The following is a 20,881-nucleotide window of genomic DNA, read 5'->3' as shown; positions in this document are numbered from 1 at the left end:
GTAAAGCCCATTTGCAACCCATTTTAAATCCATAATATTAACCATTAATATTATTTAGGTATATGGGCCGAACGGTTCAACCCATATAGCTTTATGTGTTAAGTGGGCTTTTAGCAGTTTTAACTATTTAAAACTGGGCCTTTACAGGTTGGGCCGAATTAACCATTTAATTAAATATCAATCCTTTGGCCCATTAGTGGGAAAATTAGGGCTGATTTTCAGCCTTGATTTAAACCCTAGATTCGGTCCAAACAGTTTGAACCAATCTTGGTTCGAATGGGTCTAGGGTTTGATCTTTAATTAAATCTTTTAATTCAAGAAAATAATCTGAAATTAATTACTGATAAAAGAAAATCAAGAATCAGTCAAACAGGGCTGTTCGCACAATCCATCCTGCAAAATAGAGGTTAGATCACAAAATGCAGTTTCACAAACTACAAATCGCAGATAGCGATTCTCCCATCTACGAAATCTTCTTCTCTGCGAAATCTCCCTTTCTGCGCCGCCATCTCCGATCCAAAATTAAAATAAATAGAAATCCTATTTCTATTAATAATTACATCAGATCGAATACCTATGCATTGAGTCTAGAAAATAAAAAAAAATTATTTACAGACCAAATGTAATAAATCAAGAAACTGCAAATCTTGCAGGTTCCCTGTGCAAACCAAGATTTCGATCTCCTCTTGTACGAACAGCCAATAAATCAAGAAAATCATAAAGAACAATTCTAAATAATAATCAGATTTATATAAAATTAATTTCAGATTATTCGCCCATTAATTTTGGGAACAAATTTCCCAAAACCCATATCTGCGCAAATCGGGTAGAACACCTTCTGCCCATTTGCGCAGGTTCAGATCTGAAACAAGATGGTTCAAGAATTGAACCTAGGCTCTGATACCACTGAAGGGATGAGAGATCCATCCCATGGACGCCAAAAGATTGCGGAATAAAGGGCAAATTTCACAAATTTTTCTCTCTCTTCAACTAGGAATCAGATTCCCTATTTAGAAAATCATATTTTCAAGGATCATTCTTGAACCTTAAACTGAATTAGATCTGAACCAAAAGGAGTAGGAGAGAATTATACATGATACGGAGAAGTAGAATCTCCCAACGAAGGTGTTCACGCCCAAGGAAGGATCCAAAGACTGCTCCCACTGAAGATGGCGCAGTGCAGGTGGAGCAGAATCACTAGTGTTCTTCTCCAAGAACTCTGTCCTTCGCAAGAATCAGCAAGATGGTACGTGAGCACATCTTCCTTTCAATCATTTCTCAAAGAACTAATGTCAAGATCCAATCTTGACTTCTCCCACAACTGGAGATCGAACTGGCAAACAGGGCAGCAAGAACAGCGAGGCGGCAAGAGAGTATTTGTAGGGAGCAGAATTCTCTCTTCTTTTCAACACTAAAGAAAACCTGATAATCTGTATCTAAAGGCTGCCGCCCCCTTCTTCTTTTATAATCTTAAAGGGATCAGCTCCTAATCAGATTAGGAGTTGCTAATCCAAATCACATTTGGGTTAGAAGTCCCTTTAAGTGATAAGGGATAATCCTTATCTTATCTGGAGATCAGATCAGTCATCTCCTAATCAAATTAGGAGGTTTCCACATCTAAATCTTATTCAGATCTTGGACTCTCTAAGTTGATGGGGTCTAAGCCCAATCCTATTAGCTGATCCACTTCAGAATTCGCCCCTTTATCAACAAAATAAACAGCCCAGATCGAATTGGGCTATAGGCCCATTAAGCTTATGTGCTCACTTAACCCTCTTAACTACTGCCCAGTTGGGCTTCTTTGTATGGCGTGGGACCCAAGCATTGATCTACACATCAGCCACATGGGTTTGGCCCAGCCTTTGTTACAAGGCCTGGCCGAATACACTGTTAAAGACAGTGCACCCCCTGAAACCCATCAAATGGGCTCTACGGGCCCAACACTTACCCTAAGAGGTCCCTGGGCCAAGCCACCTTGTAACACCCAGGGACTATGGGCAGATGCAAGATTAGCCCATCAGGTATTATCCTCAATGGTCTTACACTTGACCTCTTAGCCCATAATGATCATACACTGCCCGACAAGAGAGGACCTCTCCCTCGGCTGCAAGGAACAGTGTTGCACTCTCCACTAATGCATATACTTTGCAAAAGATTAGCCCATCAGGTATTAAAACCTTTTGCAAACATTTTAGAAACCATAATGCATATACTTTTATATCTCATGTAAAATATACTTTGCAAAAATCAAATCTCAACGGTTGAAATTGGCTGCCGGCAGTCTTGGTTTCCATCAGTGAGAGTGCATCCCCGATCATTACCTTTGTCCGACAAAGGGGCTAATCCTGTCACTATGATCTCCCACTCAGATGAATTCTCGGACTGTCCCAACATACCCAGGTTTTGACCCCCGCTAAGGATCTCACTGATTGGCATATCAAAGACAGCCCAATCCGACACCTAGTGCAGTATCATAATCGAGTCTAGGGGTCAGGTGTAACTTTCCAGTTTTGGCCATCAATCTCCAAGGTCCAGGGCAACACTGGAAATCTGGTCCAGTTCAAAGAGTCAAGTAATCCTACACTGTATGTGCCTAGGGTCTCACCCTGGCAGTTGAGACAGGCCACCCCAACTGACTTGGTGGCACCACAGTGTCAGCCTTGTCAGGATAGGTCTCCCCAGACTGACCCACTGGCTATGAACATTCTAAACTAACACGAGTCTCATTAAGTGTCCAGTTTAAGGGTATTACACAAAAACATACCAAAGGAACATGAATCAAATATGTATCTTTATTCATTTACAATAAACTCATAAAGTACATCATTCTGATTGAAGCTAAGGGCATACAAAACTGTCTAACATCATAAAGACTTTCCTATGTGTAACGTTTTGTACAACATTCCATCGTGGAGGTAGAATTGTTTGGCCTTAGATAATAATCTCCTCCTTAGTGTATTATCAATGGGCAATGTGTGGTTTTCTAGGTAGTCTATGTACATCCTCCTCCAGTCCTCCTCACAAACCACGAGGCATTCTCTTTCGTCTACTCGTTGGATGCATTTATCACATTCACGCTGCACCTTAGTGGAGTCCCACTTTATCGTAGGCTAGTAATACCGTAACCTTTGTAGTTTTCAGAATAGGGTGCTTGTGATGTCCCCACAATGGGTCTTATGTACTTCGTTCAGGACTGCTTTAGCCTCCAATTTTCCTAAGCATCTATGTCCAGGATGCGGACTAGCCTCTGGATCAGGGTCCTATATGGCTGAATGGTCACTTCTTTTACTGTTGTGCTTCCGTCCAACTAGCCAATCACCAATTTAGCATCACCAATCACTTTTATCTTCTTTAAACCGGCTTCTTTTGTTTTGATCTGACCTAGGACAAGGGCTTCGTATTCAGATATGTTGTGAGAATAGGAGAACTAGAGTTTGAAGGAATAGGAAGATGTGTGTCCGTCAGGTGAGGTTAGGGTAACCCCGGTGCCGGCCGAGGTGTTAGTGCTACTCCCATCGAAGGTCAGGACCCACTCACTACTAGCGGCCACAATGATCATGGGTATGTCTCTATGTACTTCATTTGATATAGGAAAATCACCACTTGAGGGGAAGGTGGCCAATAGATCTGATGTTGCTTGACACTTGATAGCCCTTGGCTAGGTGTATTCTATCGTATACTTATTCAATTGCATCATCCACTTGACAAGTCCACTAGAGAGTGGAGGTCTATCCACGAAGAACTTGATTGGGTCGTTCCATGCAATGAGCCTGACTTTTTGGCCTAGGATGTAGTGTCTAAACTTTTGTGTAGCAAAAACTAGTGCTAGACATTGCTGTTCCATGTGGGAGTAATTTTTATCGGCTGGTTTGAGAGTCCTATTGGCATAGTATATCGGGAGTTCCACTCTATCATTGTCCTCCTACATCAATAGGCATCTGATAAGCTAAAGTTATTCATAAGAATTTGGGGTGCTTTTAGGCTTAATTATTGAGATTCTATCGTTAATTTGGGTATTTATGAGTAAATTTAATGCATTTAGATGTTTTTTCACTTTTTAGGTAACTAATCGCCAAAGAAGAAAGTTCTGGGCCAATTTGGGACAAGCTGATAAAGATCAGGGACTAAAGTGCAAAGCTCCACACCCAACTGCAGCGCAACCGAAACCTTATGGCCGAACAGCAGTTCGGCCCATCAAGGAGAACAACCCAACTGCAGTTCGGCCCACTAAGAACAGCAGCCCAGTCCGCAGCCTAGGGGAGGCTTCAAAGGCGGCTAGCTTTAGAGAAGGAAGGGAGGTTGAAGAGAAAAGGTATAAAAAGAAAAGAAAAAGAAAGAATTAGGGTTCAGACCCTTGAAGAAAAAAAATAGGAGAAGAAGAGAGGAAAAGAAGATCTTTTTGGACAAAGCACACTCAATTCAAAGAGATGAAAAAAAAAGGAAAACACAAGAAAACAAGGGCGGAGACAAGATTGAAGATTCTTGAGCCAAGATTGAGAGATCGGTTTCAAGATACTTTCTTTTCCTCTTGTAACATCATGTTTACTCTTGATATTGGGATGTTGCTTGTTCTTAATTACATCATGAGGGCTAAGCTTCTATTGTTAGGGATTAATACTTGATCATGCATTGATTTTCATTCATTAATAAAATCCATGAGGTTCTTATTATATTGTGTTATTTGTGCTTATTAGTTATCATTGATTGATCACCAATGATTCGTTCTTTAATCAAGATTATTCATTGAGAGATGATAATGTTAGACAGTTGTATGCCCTTACCACCAATCAGAATGATGTACATTATGAATTTTTTGTAAATGAATAAAGTACATATTTGATTCATGTTCCTGTGGTGTGTTTCTATGTAATACCCTTAAACTGGACACTTAATGAGACTCGTGTTAGTTTAGAATGTTCACAGCCAGTGGGTCGATCTGGGGACACCTATCCTGATAAGGCTGACACTGATGTGCCACCAAGTCGGTTGGGGTGGCCTATCTCAGTCGCCAGGGTGAGACCCAAGGCACATGCAGTGTAGGATTAATTGAATCTTTGAACCGGACCAGATTTCTAGTATTGCCCTGGACCTTGGAGATTAACAGGCAAAACTGGAAAGTTACTCCCAACCCCTAGACTCGATTATGATACTGCACTAGGTGTTGGATTGGGCTATCTTTGATGTACCAATCAGTGAGATCTTTAGCGGGGGTCAAAACCTGGGTATGTTGGGACAGTCTGAGAATTTATCTGAGTGGGTGATAAGAGTGACAGGATCAGCCCCTTTGTCGGACAAAGGTAATGATTGGGGATGCACTCTCTCTGATGGAAACCAAGACTGTCAGTAGCCAATTTCAATCGTTGAGATTTCTTTTGCAAAATATATTTTATATGAGATATAAAAGTATATATATTATGGTTTCCAAAATATTTGCAAAAGGTTTTAATTCCCGGGATCCATATAAGAAGAGAGTGCAACACTGTTCCTTGCAGCCGAGGGAGAGGTCCTCTCTTGTCGGGCGGTGTTTGATCATTATGGGTTGAGAGGTTGAGTGTAAGACCATTGAGGGTAATACCTAATGGGTTAATCTTGCATCTGCCCACAGTCCCTGGGTGTTACAAGGTGGCTTGGCCCAAGGACCACTTAGGGTAAGTGTTGGGCCCATAGAGCCCATGTGATGGGTTTCAGGGGTGCATTGCCCATAACAGTGTATTCGGCCAAGCCTTATAACAAAGGCTGGGCTGAACCCATGTGGCTGATGTGTAGATCAATGTTTGGGTCCCACGCCATACAAGGAAGCCCAACTGGGCAGCAGTTGGGAAGGCTAAGTGAGCACATAACCTTGTTGGCACTAAAGCCCATTTCGAACTGGGCTGATTTGATCAATTAAATAAGGGGCGAATTTTGGGATTGGATTAGCAGATAGGATAGGGTCTTAACCCTATCCACTCAGAGAGTCCAGATCTAAATGTGATTCAGATCTGGAAACCTCCTAATGAGATTAGGAGAAGATTGATCCAATCTGCAGATAAGATAAGGGTTTACCCTTATCACTTAAAGGGAATTCTGATCCAAATATGATTTGGATCAGCAACTCCTAATGGGATTAGGAGTTGATCCCTTTAAACTAATAAAAGGAGGAGGGGGCGGCAGCCTTTAGAAGACACACATTCACATCCTCTTTAGAGCTGAAATCACAGAAGGAAGAATTAAGCAACCCTGCGAAATTCTTTCTTGCCGCATCCTTCCTGCCGCCACCTCACCTGCCAGTTTGACCTCCAATTCATTGGGAGAAATCAAGATTCGATCTTGACATCAGTTCCTTGTGAAGGGACTGATAGGAAGCTGTGCTCACGTGCCATCCTACTATTTCTTGTAAAAGATTAGGTTCTTGGAGAGAAACACTGCTGATTCTGCTCCATCCTACACTGCGCCATATTCAGTGGGAGCAGTCTTTGGATCCTTCCTTGGGCGTGAACACCTTCGTTGGGAGATATTTTTTCTCTGTATCAGATATAATCCTCTCATACTACTTTTGTTCAGATTTGGTTTGATTCATTGTTCAAGATTGATCCTTGAAAAATATGATTTTTCTAAAATAGGGAATGCGATTCCCAGTTGAAAGGAGAGAAATTTTTGAAATTCGCTCACCTTATTCTGCAAGATTTGGGCGTCCATACGATGAATTTCTCACTCCCTTCAGATAATTGAGGTGGAACTAATAACCCTTATTCGACCAATAATTAGGTAGAGATATCATTTGTTGGTAGGATTTCCTTGTAGGTGTATTAACAACTTATGTTTTTGCAAAGAGGATTTCGATTGAAAGAATGAGAATTCATTGATTGTAATTCCATTTAATTGAACATAGGTTTAGCTAATCGACTCTTGAGAAAGATCGAATAGTGCTTTTAGGAAACACCTTGGAACATAACAACCCTTGTGAGATTTTATTGATATTGAATCTTGATGATCATGATAGGATTAATGCAACTTTGTTATTGATTTTGTTCAAATTACTGGTTGTTGTCATTTAATTTCCTTAATCAGTAGCGCTAGTTTAAATTCCTTAAATCGCAAACCCAAATTGATTATTGCTTTAAACAAGTTGAGAAGAAATTAATAGGTGGAAAATAATAGGCGGGAACGGTTCTGTATTCCTTACTATATTACTTGCATGACTCTGTTCTCTTGAGGATAGAGGTCAACATCCTTTGGCCTCTGAGCCTATTGTGATGTATATCCTGCATTCTCACCCATCCTTGGGTGGTGACATGGTTGGGGCCCTAGCAAGGGTTGCTTTTAATTGCTCAAAGGTTTGTTGATGCTCCTGGGTCCAATTTAACTCAACAAACTTCTTGACTAGCTTCATTAGTGGCAGGGCTGCATGCGCGAGGCCAGGGATGAACCTCCTTAGGTATGAAACATTTCCTAAGAAAGTTTTCAATTTTGACTCATTAGTTGGAGCTAGGAGATCTAAGATGGCTTTGACCTTGCTCTCATCCAGGTGTATCCCTGTTTGGTCCACTCTATAACCCAAGAACTTGCCTGACTGCACTTGAAATGCACATTTTAATGTGTTTAACCTTAGCTTGAAAGCCCTGCATTGGGTAAATACTTTCCTCAAGACATCAGAGTGATCCTCCATATTCTTTGCTTTGACAACTATATCATCCACATAAAATTCGATTTCTTTGTGCATCATGTCATGGAAGACACTAGTCATCGCTCTCTAGTATGTGGCTCCACCATTCTTCAGGCCAAAGGGCATCATCTTGTAATAAAAATTCCCTATCGGTGTCCTAAAGGCTGTGTGGAGTGCATCGGCAGGATCCATAAATATATTGTTGTACTCGCTGTAGGCATCTTGGAAGGAGAAGAGCTCATGTCCTGCAATTGAATCTATCAACACCTCTATAATGGGTAGAGGGAACTCATCCTTTGGACAGGCCTTGTTTAAGTCACTAAAGTCGACACAACACCTGCGATAAGGTGAGGTTAGTTTTTGGGTGGTGTACTATTGCTAAATGACTGGGTAGGGAATACTAACTTGATGAAGGGATGAGAGATCCATCATATGAATGGCCGAACCCTGCAGGAAAGTCGGGCAAAATTTCAAAAATTTCTCTCTCTCCCACGTGGAAGGTTATACCTGATACGAAGTAACAATAACCTCCAATGAAGGTGTTCATGCCCAAGGGTAGATCCAATGAAGGTGTACTCGCTGTAGGCATCAAGGATCAATCTTGAACCTAAACCAGACCAGATCTGAAACCAAAAGGGAGTGGAGGGTTATACCTGATACGATGTAACAATAACCTCCAATGAAGGTGTTCACACCCAAGGGTAGATCCAAAGACTACTTCCACCGAAGATGACACGATGCAGGATGAAGTAGAATCACCAGAATGGCTCTTCAGCAAGAACCTGATTCTTCAACAAGAATCTGATGGAGGGCTAGTGAGCATGAATTCAAATTACCTTTTCTATCAAAAGGTAATATCAAAAATTCTTCTTGATCGCTCCCACAAGTGGAGATCGAACTGGTATGGCAACAGGAATAGGAGAGAGCAAGAGTAGAAGATAGAAGTAGTCAAACTGTATGCTGTCCTCTCTCCTAAATCAGTAGACTGATGGATGAACTGGAGGTTCACCCTGTTCCTCTATTTATAGCCTTAAAAGAGAGGTTCTCTTAATCTCATTAGGAGTTTCCTAATCCAAATCATGTATTTGGATTTGGACTCTCTTTAAGAGATAAGGATAATCCCTTATCTTATCTGCAGATAGAGATCAACCCTCTTAATCTAATTAGGAGTTTCCTGATTCGAATCTCTATTTGGATCTGGACTCTCTGAGTTGATAGGGACAATCTCTTATCCTATCTGCTGATCTAAATCCCAAAACCACCCCTCTTTAATTAATCTAATTAAGCCAGTTCGAATTGGGCTTTAGGCCCATTAAGTCTATGTGCTCACTTACCCTCCAAACTACTGCCCAGTTCGCTATCCTTGTATTGCGTGGGACCCAAACACTGATCTACACATCAACCACATGGGTTCAGCCCAGTCTCTGTTACCAGGCCTGGCCGAATTCACTGTAGAAGACAATGAACCCCTGAGTCCATCACCATGGGCTCTTAATGGGCCCAACATTTACACTAAATGGTCCTTGGGTCAAGCCACCTTATCAAAACCCAAGGACTGTGGGCAGATTCAAGATTAGCCCATCAGGTATTACCCTCAAAGGTCTTAAACTTAACCTCTCAGCCCACAATGATCAAACACTACCCGACAAGAGAGGACCTCTCCCTCAGTTGCAAGGTATAGTGTTGCACTCTCTACTCACATGGATCCCGGGAATTAAAACCTTTTGCAAACATTTTGAAACCATAACATATATATATATATGTATATCTCTATATAAATATATTTTGTAGAACAAAATTCAATGGTTGAAATCTACTACCGGCAGTTTTAGTTTCCATCAAAGAGAGTGCATCCCCAATCATTCACTTTGTCCGACAAAGGGGCTGATCCTGTCACTAAGATCACCCACTCAGATGAATTCTCGGGTTGTCCCAACATACCCAGGTTTTGACCCCCTCTAAGGATCTCACTGATTGGCATATCAAAGACAGCCTAATCCGACACCTAGTGTAGTATCATAATTGAGTCTAGGGGTCTGGTGTAACATTCTAGTTTTGCCAAGCCTTTCTGTGTCAGTGGCTTAGTCAATGGGTCTGCTACATTTTCCGCTGATGCTACCTTCTGAATTAGGACGTCCCCTCTTCCAACTATCTCCTGCAGTACATAGTACTTCCTCTCGATGTGCTTTGACTTCAAGTAGGCTCGTGGCTCCTTAGCCTGAGCAATGGCTCCAGTGTTCTCACACAACAATGGAATGGGTGATGTGCTGGATGGAACTACTCCCAATTCGTGAATGAACTTCTTCATCCATACAGCTTCTTTGGTAGCTTCACTTGCGGCAATATATTTGGCTTCGGTTGTGGAATCCGCCATGAACCCCTGTTTGTTACTTTTCCAGCAAACAGTACACGATCCTATCGTGAAAACATAACTAGATGTAGACTTTCTATCATCTGGATCAGACTGGAAGTCGGCATCAGTATACCCCTGGATCTGTAGTGAACTACAACCAAAGACTAAACAAAACGCTTTTGTCCTTCAAAGGTATTTTAGTATGTTTTTCACAGTAGTCCAATGCTCCTGCCCTGGGTCTAATTGGAATCTGCTTACCACACTCACTACTTGAGAGATGTTAGGACAAGTGCATGGCATGGCATACATGATGCTCCCTACGGTTGATGCATAGGGAACATCCTTCATGCCTTCAATCTCTTCGGGAGTCTTAGGAGACATATCCTTGGAGAGAGTGACTCCATGCCTGAAAGGAACATTTCCTTTCTTGGAGTTCTCCATGCTATATCTCTTGACAATCTTGTCAATGTAAGCAGATTGGAATAATCCTATTATCCCCTTCGATCTATCTCTATAGAGTCGAAGACCTAGTATGTAGGAGGCTTATCCAAGATCTTCAATGGAGAATTGCTGTGAAATCCATACTTTCACCGTAGTCAACATTCCTACATCATTCCCAATGAGTAGAATGTCATCTACATACAGAACCAGGAACATAACCTTATCCCCACTAGATTTTCTGTATACACAAGGCTCATCCAGATTTTGCTCAAAGTCAAACTTTTTTTATGGTAGAGTCAAACCAGATGTTCCAACTCCTAGAAGCTTGCTTAAGTCCATATATGGATTAGTTTAGTTTACATACTATGTGTTCCTGACCCGCAACTTTGAAACCTTGCTGTTGCTGCATATAGATATCTTCACTAAGATCTCCATTCAGGAACGCAGTTTTGACATCCATTTTTCAAATCTCGTAATCATGTTACGTTGCTACAGCTAGCAGGATCATAATGGATTTAAGCATGGCCACCGATGAAAAGGTTTCCTCATAATCGATTCCTTCTTTCTGAGTGTACCCTTTCGCCACAAGACGAGCTTTGTAGGTCTCAACCTTACCATCGGGGCCCTTCTTCCTCTTATAGGTCCATTTGCAACCAATTGCTTTTTCCCCAGGGGGCGGATCTACCAGAGTCCAAACCCCATTGGTCTCCATTGAGTCCATCTCAGCTCTCATGGCATCTACCCATTTCAAGGAATCTATGTCCAACACTGCTTCCGTATATGTCACGGGATCCTCCTCATTAGTCATGGTTTTCACTAAGTAACTTTCTTGGTCATAGCCGAAATGAACTGGAGGCCTGGAAACCCGGGTAGATCTTCTAGGTTGGTCATTAACTGGAGTTTGTGGGACATCTCCCACTACCCCAGAGCTCTCTTCATCAAGAACAACTTCTTAATGATGATTGTTCAGGATGTAATCATCTTCCAAGAAATGGGCATTTTGACAACAGAACACCTTCTGTTCTCCTGGGTCATAGAATAAGTAACCCACAGAGCCTTTGGGGTAGCCTATGAATAGGCAACAATTGGTCTTGGATTCTAATTTGTCCGCACTCGTTCTTTTAACATGTGCTGGACAACCCCAAATCTTCAAGTGTCTCATACTTGGTTTCTTACCAGTCCAAAGCTCATAGGGAGTCTTCGGAACTGATTTGGTTGGAACCCGGTTCAACACTTATATCCCAGTCTCTAATGTGTAACCCCAAAAGGATGTGGGTAATTCTGAGTGTACGAGAAGTGATCGGACCATATCCAATAAAGTCCGGTTCCTCCTCTCTGACACACCGTTTAGTTGTGGTGTAGCAGGAAGAGCTAGTTGTGATACTATTCCATTGTCCTTTAAGTAGTCCCTAAATTCGTCAGAGAGATACTTGCCACCTCAATCTGATCGAAGGGTCTTAATTTCTCTCCCTAACTGCTTCTCGACCTCTTGTCTAAACTCTCTGAACTTTTCAAAGGATTCAAACTTGTGTCTCATTTGGTACACGTAACCATATTGTGAGTAATCATCGGTAAATATTATGAAATAAACATGCTGGTTACGCGTCCTAACACTCATGGGACCATATACATCAGTATGTATAAGGTCAAGCGTGCCTGTACATCTTTCAGGCTTACCATTAAATGGCCTTTTCATCATCTTACCCTGAAGGTAAGGTTCAAAGGTTGGAAGATCTTCTACAATTAGAAAATCCAAAGGACCATCCCATACCAACCTTGTGATATGATCTATGTTGATGTGGCCAAGTCGGTAATCCCACAGATATGTGGGATTAACTATATCACAGGTTCTTTTCTTGGGGCATCCAACGTAGTTTTGGTTATGTTAGTTTCCAGAGAAGGATGGAGAACATAGAGACCATTCTCAAGTTCTTCGTATGCGAGGAATTTGTTATTTCTTTTGAAAGTAATCATATTACTAAAAAGAACAGAATATCCATTCGCACACAATTTTGAAACAGAAATCAAATTTCTTCTCAAATTAGGTACATAAAGACAATCTTTTAGTACAATAATTCCTTCTCTGAAAATTAACTCTACAGTTCCTATAGCTGTAGATGCAACACTTGCAGAAGTCCCCAAGTAAAGAGTCACCTCTCTGTCACTCAATCTTTTGCTTGTCTTGAACCCCTACATTGTGTTATATGCATGAATTGAAGCCCTAGAGTTAATACACTAGGAAGCAAAAGTTTACCAACAAATTGGTTTCTATGACAAAGGATTCGAAATTACCTTGTTTCTTTGACTCTAGGTACTGAGGACAGTTCCTCTTCCAATGGTCGGCATGCTTGCAGAAGTGACAAATATCTGATGCTTTATCCTTCCTCTACCTTTTGGACTTAGTATCTTTCTTCTGAGACTTTTTCTTTGCCTTCCTCTTCTTCTTGCCTGATTTACTAGTTCAACAAGCATGGCAATGGGCTCATCCTTCTTGATCAGTTTCTCGGCCCTCTACAATATATTGTTGAGTTCCTGAATGCTAACATTTAGCTTATTCATGTTATAGTTCATGATGAACTGATTAAAGGAAGGAGGCAAAGAATTCAGGATAGCGTCAACCTTAGTGACATGATCAAGCCTGGATCCAAGAGCCTCAAGTTCATGGATGTATCCCATCATCTTAAGACAATGGTCATGAACTTGCTGGTTCTTGGACATCTGCACGGTCATGAACTGTTTCAAGACCTTTTGACGAGTAGAACAATTCTACTCCTCATAAATTGTCCTCAGACTGTCCAAGATATCCTTGGACAATTCGATCTGATCGAATTGTCGCTGTATCAGATTGTCTAAGGATGCTATAATGTAGCAGTGGGCAAGGGAATTTTTCTCTTCCCATTCTTGATAGTCCCTCCTACGGGTCTCAGAAGCCCTATCACCCAGACGATCTGGAGCAGGGTTTTTAGCCACTTTGTCCAATTTTTCGGACGCCAGGACCAACATACGGTTACGATACCAGTCAGCGTAGTTTGGGCCCTTAAGTTTGTTGTAGTCCAATAATTTAGCAAATTGTCCGTATGCCATTTCTGATAAAAAGCAAATATTAGTCCACAACCTTATTTGATTCATGTTATCTACATAGACATGGCTTTTAATCTATGTTCCATTTCCATTTATTCATCTCTAAGATTTCCCTCATATCTCAGTGACAAAGATTGCAAATTATGTCTCTAGAAATGTGGGATATCACATAGGGTGCATGGAGCCAACTGTTTCAGCTGCATAACCCCACCACATTTCTGTGAAGGATCATATCCACTCATCTTATGAGCTTTCCCTTTGGCCTCTGTCAGACAAGGTTCATTGTCATTTTAGGTTAAACCTTTCTGTCCAGTGAGTTCTCACCCATCATATTCGTGAAAGCCATGGTACCGTGAGAGAGTCTTCCATTTTAGGATAGGCCCCTACCACATCGGTCTATGATGCCCCTATCTTCTTATGAATCAATCCAACAGATCCAACAGCAAATGGATAGCTCAATTTTATGGGGTGTTTCCTCATTACTAAAGGACCCATCTTCATGCTAATGATGGAAGGCCTTTAGAGATTTCATCATATGATTCTCCCTATCACATGCATTCATATTTCAGTGGAGGGAACGAAATATTATGCCCTAGTTTAATTTAGGTCAAACCAAAGTAGCTCCCACTGACTTTCATAGAGCCAGATTTAGGTAGGCCCTAAACAGCTAGGGATCCGCACGGTTCATCTTGGGGAGGAAGATGGTGTGGAGCCCACCACGAAGGGAGATCATCCAATGATCTTAAGGATACCATGGCAATGATGTGAATTTAGCCATGGTGTGCGTAAGAGCCACTATCGTTTAAGCATGGGCCAAGCACTTATGGCCCATGAACGTTGCACATCGCACATCCATACATCACATGCAGGAACAACATAATTGATCCAATCAATTAATAAATGTAAAACCCATAATTTAAGTCCCCATAATTATCCATAATATTACTGATTAATATTATCTAGGCATATGGGCTGAATTGCAATGAGCAGTTCGGCCCATATAGCTTTTATGATGAAAATGGGCTAAAGCAATTTTAACACATTAAAACTGGGTTTTACAGGTATGGGCTGAATTGCATCTTGCAATTAACCATCAACTCCTGGACCCATATTTGAAAAATTAGGGCTGAGAACAGCCCCCATCGAACCACAGATTTGGTCCAACCAGTTTGGCCTAATCTGGTTCGAATGGGTCTAGGGTTTGATTTTTAATTCAATATTTAATTTAAGATCATGATCTGAAATTAAATTACTGAAACAAAACATTCAAGAATTAGTAGGAGGGCTGTTCATAGGACTGCTACCCTACAAAACAAAAGGCAGATCGCAGCTTGCAGTTTCCAAAACTGCAAATCGTAGATGGACGAACCCTAATCTGCAAAAACTCCTCCTTGTGTTTTCTACTTCAATTTTGAATGGAATAAAATAGAAAACTTAGTTTCTATTAATATTGCATCAAATTGAATTCCTATACATTCTGTCTAAAATTAAAAAAAAGAATTATTTACAGACCAAGAAAGTAAAAGAACATCAAAAACGCAGATTTCTTGCGCCATTAAAGATTTTGATCTCCACCGTACGAACAGCCCAAAAATCAAGAAAAATATGTAGAAAAATTATAAATATAATTCAGATTTATAAATATTTAATTTTAGATCAATCACCCAAAAATCTGGGAACCGATTTCCCAGAAAAACGCTAATCTGCACAAATCGGGTAAAACGCCTTCTGCCCATTTGCGTAGTAGTTCCAGATCTGATTAATTTTGGTTCAAGATTTGAACTTGGCTTTGATACCACTAAAGGGATGAGAGATCCATCATATGGATGGCCGAACCTTGTAGGAAGGTTGGGGGAAATTTCAAAAATTTCTCTCTCCCATGTGGGAATCACATTCCCTATTTTAGAAAACTGCATTTTCTATTAGACAGTTGCCCTTAGCTCCAATCAGAATGATGTACATTATGACATTTAATGTAAATGAATAAAGTACATATTTGATTCATGTTATTATGGTGTGTTTCTGTGTAATACCCTTAAACTGGACACATATGAGACTCGTGTTAGTTTAGAATCTTCACAGCCGTTGGATAGATCAAGGGAGATTTATCCTACCAAGGCTGACACTGATGTGCCGCCAAGTTGGTTGGGGTGGCTTGTCTCAGCTGCCAGGGTGAGACCTGAGGTACATGTAGTGTGGGTTTTCATAAAACCTTGAACCGGACCAGAATTCCAGTATTGCCCTAGACCTTGGAGATAGATGGGCAAAACTGGAATGTTTGACCCGACCCCTAGACTCGATTTTGTTATTGCACTAGGTGTCGAATTGGGCTGTCTTTGATATGCCAATCAGTGAGATTCTTAGAGGGGGTCAAAACCTGGGTATGTTGGGATAGTCCGACAATTCATCTGAGTGGGTGATCATAGTGACAGGATCAACCCCTTTGTCGGACAAAGTGAATGATCGGGGATGCACTCTCTCTGATGGAAACCAAAACTGCCGGCAGTCGATTTCAACCGTTGAAATTTGTTTTGCAAAATATATTTATATAGAGATATACATATATATATATATTATGGTTTCAAAATGTTTGCAAAAGGTTTTAATTCCCGGGATCCATGTTAGAAGAGAGTGCAGCACTGTACCTTGCAGCCAAGGGTGAGGTCCTCTCTTGTCGGGCAGTGCTTGATCATTATGGGCTGAGAGGATAAGTGTAAGACAATTGAGGGTAATACCTGATGGGCCAATCTTGCATTTGCCCACAGTCCTTGGGTTTTTATAAGGTGGGTTTACCCATAGACCATTTAGTGCAAATGTTGGGCCCATTAAGAGCCCATGGTGATGGACTTAGGGGTTCACTGTCTCCATATTGGGTAGAGGGAACTCATCCTTTGGACAGGCCTTGTTTAAGTCTCTAAAGTCGACACAACACCTACGATACGGTGAGGTTAGTTTTCGGGTGGGGTACTTTTGCTAAATGACTAGATAGGGAATACTAACTTGAGTTATCCGTTCTTCTTCTTTACTAGTACTATATTGGCTAGCCACTGTGTGTGTGCTATAAGCTTGATGAAACCTACTTTTAGGAGCTGTTCTACTTCTTCTTTATTCTTCAAGGTTATTTCCGGCTTGAAAATCCTCTGTGGCTGCATTATTGGCCGGTACTTGGGATCTCTACACAATGAATATCTGATGAGATCTAGGTCTAGTCCCAGCATTTGGTCAAAGGACCAAGTGAAGACAACCTAAAACTCTGTGAAGGTATACAGACTAGACTAGCTTACTGGGTTTAAGGTTTTGCGATAAGGAGATCTCCTTACCTCTCCATAGTAGGATAAGTTTTTCTTTGTCCTCAGCTACTAGTTTGGCCAATATGTATATCTGTTCCGTTGGCCGCTAGTTTGATTTCTTCTAACGGTTCTTCTACCATGTCAACGGAATCTGTCATGCACCTAGGGGAACTTAACTTATTGTACAAATAATCTCCTCAAGGTGAAACAATCCATCAAGTCATGGTGTGGCGATTGGTGAAAATTACACCATCTCCCTCCACGCTTGTCCTTCTTCTGGCCTACTCTTGCTGGTGGTGGCAATAGGTTGATGAATCTGCCCTCGACAAACTTGTTCATTATTGTGATCACCTCCTCCCTTGTGCAAGGGAAGTGGGGAGGGACACTTCTTCTTCATGGGCTCCTCCATTGTTCCTAGGCTTCCGGTCAATTGCATATGCCTCATTGCTATTGTATGGGGAGGTGTCCTTGACGGTGTGTGTCATTCTCTCTACAAATCTTCAAAGTTGGCTGAACGTCTCGACCTTGACCTTCTGGATAATGATTCTGTAAGTAGAGCGCATGTCCTGTATGCACTGCTCAACGAAACTCTTCTCTATAGTGTGTTCGTCGAAGATAGAGTGCGTTATCTTCTAGAACCAAATTAACATAGGCTAAGAGGTCCTCTCCCGGTCCTTGCTCAATGGGAACCTTTTGGCCAGTTCACTCCATGAATCAATGCTTCAAGGGGTAAGACTTACAAACCATGTGTACGATGGGTTAGTCAAAGACTTTGAGAACTCGCGTACTTTGAGGTCTCCATCATGAGTGAAGGAACCGAGGTTGTCTTTGAACATGCTGATGTGCTCTTGTGGGCTACCCCTCTGTTCGTCGTACTGTGACAATTGCTGAGGAGGAGTATACCCAACAGGGTAGGGCTTATACAGGATTCAATCAGGATAAAGCTTTTGTACGACAGCCGAATCCTAGGCTCAGATATGGATTTCAGCTACTAGCTCATGGATGTATTCCCTCAGCTCATGTTGACTAAGGGGGGTCTATGCTATTGGGTCAGTGTAGGGAAAGGCCTGAGACTAGTGGATAGGTTGGTGACCTGTTTGGGTTGGGGTTGGGTTGGCCCTATTGGGTTGTTCTGGGATGGCGGGAATTTGGTTAGAGGTGTGGCGGTTGGGGTTGGGAACACTAGTAAGAGTGGCGGTGGGGGTTTGTTCGGCTTGGGCCAAACGATTGAGCAGGATCCATTTTTAAAGTGCGCCTTGAATTCATTTATGTTATTCAAAAGTATTTTGATGTCGGCCTGAATAGGCATTTTCATCTTGAGCTGGTTCTGCACCCCTGGGTTGGTGTTCTCTAGAATGCTATTCTACTCTTCGGGGATGGAGGTAAGGTTGATTCTTCGTGAGGTCATTCTTTGTGATCAAAGACAGAACTAGAGATTCTACTATAGGTAGGGTAAGGCATGGATGGGAGATGGTCTCTTTGAAAGACAGAGAAAGACCAGGGATTAGAGGACTAGCTTTCGGGCTAGAGTGCTAGGGTAAAGAATCCAAAAGTAAAGGGTGTTCGAGTGTTGGGTGTGTTAGACAGTTTTGTATGCCCTTAGCTTCAATCCGATTTGGTGTACTTTTGTTATTTAGTGGAAATAAATAAAGTGCATGTTTGATTCATGTTGTTTGGTTTAATTCTGTGTAAGACCCTAAAACTGGACACTTATAGAGACTCGTGTTAGTTTAAAATGTTCACAGCCATTGGATAAGTCTGGGGAGATTTATCCTGCTAAGGATGATACTGGTGTGCCACCAAGTGTTGGGATGGCCGGTCTCGGCCACCAGGGTAAGACCCAAGGCACATGCAGTATGGGATTACTCGAATCCTTGAACCGGACCAGATTTCTAGTATTGCCCTGGACCTTGGAGATAGATGGGCAAAACTGGAAAGTTACACCTGACCCCTAGACTCGATTATGACACTTCACTAGGTGTTGGATCGGGCTGTCTTTGATATGCCAATCAGTAAGATCCTTAGATGGGGATCAAAACCTAGGTACGTTGGGACAGTCTAAGAATTCATCTGAGTGGGTGATCATAGTGACAGGATCAGCCCCTTTGTCGAACAAAGGTAATGATTGGGAATGCACTCTCTCTGATGGAAACCAAACTGCCGGTAGTTAATTTCAATCGTTGGAATTTTTTTTTGCAAAATTAATATATTTATATGTATGTACGGTTTCGAAATATTTGCAAATGGTTTTAATTCCCGGGATCCATGTGAGTGGAGAGTGCGGCATTGTTCCTTGCAGCCGAGGGAGAGGTCCTCTCTTGTCGGGCTGTGCTTGATCATTAGGGGCTGAGTGGTTAAGTGTAAGACCATTTAGGATAATACCTGATGGGCTAATCTTGCACCTGCCCACAGTCCCTGGGTTTTTATAAGATGGCTTGGCCCAGGGACCACTTAATGTAAGTGTTGGGCCCATAGGGTCCATGTGATGGATTCTGGGGTTCACTGAGTTTTTCAGTGAATTCGGCTGGGCCTTGTAATAAAGGCTGGGCCGAACCCATGTGGCTGGTGTGTAGATCAATGCTTGGGTCCCATGCCATACAAAGAAGCCCAACTGGGCATTAGATTGGAAACTAGTTAAACACTGAACACTTAATGGGCCAAAAGCCCATTTCGAACTAGGCTGATATGATCACCCATCTATGGGGCGAATCTGAGATTAATGTTAGTAAAAGGATAGGGCCTTTAACCTTATCCACTCTGGGAGACCAAATTCAAAACAGATTTGACTATGGTAACCTCCTGATAAGATCAGGAGTAAGCTAACTTAATCTGCAGATAGGATTAAGATAATTCCCTATCCAAATACAGATTTGGATTGGAATAACTCCTAATTAGGAGGTTTCTTAATCAAGAAGAAAGGAGGAGAAACCCAAGAGAAAGATATCAGATTTCGAACCATGGGTTGGGGGTGCATGAAATTATGTTGCAATCAGAGATTAGATCTCATACAGACTCCAGATAGAAGAGAAGTAGTTCAGCCATCTTCGTCCCAGGAGTTCTCCTCCAGCCGCCGCCATTCCCTCTTGCAAGATTTGATCTTTGCAGCAATAGGAAGTCAAGAAATCAGTTCTTGACATTAGTCTTGCGAAAAAGACTGAGAAAGATTCAGTGTTCAGAGTTTCCAGAGGATTCTTACAAAGGATCCAGTGTATAGGACGCACCCTGCTGGTTCCGTTCCATCCACAGCTGTGTCATCTTCAGCAAGAGCGGATCTTGGTTTCTTCTTTGGGCGTGAACACCAACTTTGGGAGATATTGCTTCTCCGGATCAGGTATATTCCTCCCTTTTGCTTTTTGGTTCAGATCTGGTTCGATTATGGTTCAAGGAAGATCCTTGAATATAGTATTCTAAATTTAGGGAATATGATTCCCAGTTGGGAGAAGGTAGGAAAATTTTTGAAATTCGCCCACCCATTCCGCAACCTTTTGGCGTCCATTAGATGGATCCTACCATTCTTTCAAGGTGCTGAATGTATTTCAATATGGGGAGGATCTCTAATTATGGGGGAGATCCCATGATCCTAAAAGGTAGGAGATAAAGGTGGTTGTGACCTATCGGGAAAGGGAATATTACGTTACTATCAATCATTGGATGCACCACTGAGTCTTCACCACATGTCTCATGGGGATCTTCTTGAGGCTTGGCTTTCCTTTCACTTGGGAGTCCCTTTGGAGTCACACGCGTAGGTATCGTCTGGGCACGGTTCTTTAACGGGTTGTAAGTTTATTGCATGTCCGAACAGGTGTGAGACCTTGTCACGGGTTTGGCCATGGTTTCCCTTGGCTCGGGCTATGAGTGAGCTCACTGAGGGCATGCGGTGAACCATGGGTTTATCGCGTTTCTGCGATGTGTGATGTAGGTTCATCGCAGTTCTAGGGTGCATTCTTGGTTCATCGCAGCGGGGAAGTTGGTTGTTTGACTGTTTGCATGCAACCATGTGGTATCAATTTAGTATTTCATGTTCTCTAAGGGTCTTATTGAACACTATGTACCTACACTTTGTTTGGTGCA

This window comes from Nelumbo nucifera, chromosome 4, assembly GCF_055504915.1.
Source record: "Nelumbo nucifera cultivar China Antique chromosome 4, China Antique-T2T, whole genome shotgun sequence".
Taxonomy (NCBI): Eukaryota; Viridiplantae; Streptophyta; class Magnoliopsida; order Proteales; family Nelumbonaceae; genus Nelumbo; species Nelumbo nucifera.
This window is presented reverse-complemented; position numbering follows the sequence as displayed.